Genomic DNA, 3,531 nt, shown 5'->3' with positions numbered 1-3,531 from the left:
TTATAATAAGAAACAAATAATATAAATGGGATACTCTAGATATAGAATATAGAATAGACAAAGAAGATGCCTAGCATCCAGCACTGAGGAACTCTAGCTTTGAAAAGCCAAAAAGAGAAAGATTAGTATAGTTAAAAAATAAAAGAATGGAGCTCCAGAAACCGTGTGACAATTCTTCATGAGACGGGTTATTTTACATATTATCTAGTAATATAAATGTATCTAGTGAATATTAGTAGACTATATGGAATCCTCAAATTCCTTGCATGAATTACATTGCTTGTACATATTATTTTTTAATATTGTATTTAATTATATTCCAGTGAAGCAGAGTTAATTTGAATCAACTCATCAATAACTATCAAGAACTATTTATATAAAAATATATTTGTATAAAAGTAGAATTTTGAAGGTAAGAGAAAGGATACTTATTTCCTTAATTTTTAGTTATGTCATTATATAATATTTATGTAATCATATTTACATATAAAAATTTCCTAGTAACAATATTCATACAAGGAGACCAATAATAAAGAGTGAGACACTAGATTAAGTAAAATCTAGTGACTTTTTTGTTTGTCTGGACAAATTTAAAAACATTCTAGAACATCTTATTTAGAATTACAGAAACTGACAAGACAATCAGGAAACTAATTTTTAGTAAGTATCAGAGATATTTATAATAAAATACAATCATATATTATTAAACATGTCTGTATCAAAATATAAAAAATATTAATATGTATTTACATATCTGCAAAAAGAAAGAAATGTGTTAGTATGATGTTTCTTTTATGGCATTTTTTGTTTCACTTCCCATTTTGATATGAAACTAGTATATTAAGAATGCTACTACTGGACATATAAAAAGCCAGATTTTGGGTTGTTATTTTGTTGTTTGTTTGGTGGTGGTTTGCAGGGTGCCTAGCTTCATAGTCATGGGCCAACTGAATGATAGATGATGGCTTCTCTCCATCAGTCCTGAGCAGATTGTTGCCTAGCAACAGTCATTGATCTTTTTCAACTTAATCCATCTGCTACTTGTTGGCCTTGATGTTCAGTATAAACCCCAGGTAATTATTCTGAATAGTTATGGCCAAATCCAAAACCAAGAGGATCTTGATAATGGCAAGTGGTAAGTCACACATCCACTGAATACTTTTCTGAGATTCCAGGGCTACTAGTGTCAAAGTGTCTCAGTGGCATTTCTATGGGTGATGTGACTGGAGTGTTTTTTGTGACTGTGTGTAGCACCATTCATCACAGCCTTATTGTCCTTCCAAGCTTTTGTAATGGCTTTGATTTGGGGAAAGGCAAGTGCTTATTTTTTTACTTTTATCCTCATATTTTAAAAAAGCAGTGTATTCATTTTAATACCATAAAAGGATATTGGCTATTTTTTCTTTATAAGTGTTTCTGGGTCTGAGGAGTTAGAGAAAACTTTTCACCAGTGAGTCTACCAATGGGTGCTTTTAGATCATGTCTCACTTGCCATATTTTTCAAGATTCAGGTATTTCACAGCAAAAAGCTCCAAAATATAAGGATTTCAGTAATTAGAAATATTAGGATTTCTGTAACATCAAAGTATAGAATTTCTAGTAGATATTATTTTATTTTTATTAAGAAATATATATATAATTTATTTCACAGCTTTATCTCTACATACTAATTACCAATTTTTCTTTTGTTTTTTTCAATTACAGTTGACATTCAAAATTATTTTATATTAGTTTCAGGTGTACAATGTAGTGGTTAGACATTTATGTAGTTTACAAAGTGATCCCCCCAATTAGTCTGGTACCCACCTTGTACTATACATAGTTATTATAATAGTTATATGTACTTATTAGTTTTACATAGTTATATGTAGTTGTTATTGATTATATTCTCTATGCTGTACTTTACATTCCTATGACTGTTTTGTAACCATTTCTATTTCTTAATCCCTTCACCTTTTTTACCCATCCCTCAAACCCGACTCCCATCTGGCAAACATCAGTTTGTTCTCTGTTTCTATGAGTCAGTTTCCTTTTTGTTATTTTATTTATTTTGTTCTTTAGATTCCACATACAAGTGAGATTGTATGGTATTTTGTCTTTCTTTGTCTGATTTATTACACTTAGCATAATACCCTCCAGGTCAATCTATCAAATTAAAAAGTTTTTGCAAAACAAAAGAAACCATCAACAAAATGAAAAGACAGCCTATCAAATGGGAGAAAATATTTGCCAATGATACATCTGAAAAAGGATTAATATCCAAAATTTTTAAAGAACTCATACAACTCAACACCAAAAAAAATAAAAAAAAACAACAACAATCCAATTAAAAAATGGGCAGAGGACCTGAATAGACATTTTTCCAAAGAGGAAATACAGATGGCCAATATACATATGAAAAGATGCTCAATGTCACTCATCATCAGAGAAATGCAAATTAAAAGCACAATGAAATAGCACCTCACACCTGGCTACCATCAATAAATCAACAAAAAAGTGTTGGCAAGGATGTGGAGTAAAGAACTGTTGGTGGAACTACAAATTGGCATAGCCACTATGAAAAACAGTATGGAGGTTTCTTAAAATATTAAAAATAGAGCTACCTTATGACCCAGCAATTCCACTTATGAGTATTTATCTAAAAAAATTCAGAACACTAATTAGAAAAGATATGTGTACCCCTATGTTCATTGCAGCATTGTTTAGAATAGCCAAGATGTGGAAGCAACCTAAGTGCCCATAAGTAGACAATTGGAAAAAGAAGGTGTGAGATTATGTATATATATAATGGAATATTAGCCATAAAAAAGAATGAAATCTTACCATTTGTGATAACATAATTTATCACAAAATTATGATAATTTTTAATTTTATTTTAATTTCAAAAAGCTTTTTGTATATTTTTAAAAGTAAATATTATTAATAATTACTTTAAATATCAATGGTCTAAATACAACACTTAAAAGACAGAATGTAAGAGTGGATCAAGAAACAAGATATAATTATATGTTGTATATAACAAACCTACTTTAAATATAAATATACTTATAGATTAAAGGTAAAGGGATAAAGATAAATCATGCTAATGCAATAAAAGAAAGCTGAGTAGCTATATTAATTTAAGATTGAGCAGAATTCAGAGCAAGCAGAACCATCAGTGCTAAAGAGCAGTATTGCATAATGATAAGTGGCCAGTTCTCTAAACAGACATAATAATCTTTACTGTATATGCACTCAATAAAATATGTGAGATAAGAACAATTATAAAACTGCAAAGAGAAATATATGAACTCATTATTATAGCCGTTAATATCAACACTGTTCTGTCTGTAATGGACAGATCTTACAGGCAGAAAATCAGTAAAGACATAGCTGAATTCAATAGCACCATCATTTAACTGGATCTAATTGACATTTTTAGACTACTTTATTTAACATCAGAATACACATTCTTCTCAAACTCAAGTGGAAGTTCACCTAAATAGACCACATTCTGAGTCATAAAATACAACTTAATAAATTTAAAAGAAT

The sequence above is a fragment of the Pteropus vampyrus genome, unplaced genomic scaffold (genome assembly GCF_000151845.1).
Source record: "Pteropus vampyrus isolate Shadow unplaced genomic scaffold, Pvam_2.0 Scaffold466, whole genome shotgun sequence".
Classification (NCBI taxonomy): Eukaryota; Metazoa; Chordata; class Mammalia; order Chiroptera; family Pteropodidae; genus Pteropus; species Pteropus vampyrus.
This window is presented reverse-complemented; position numbering follows the sequence as displayed.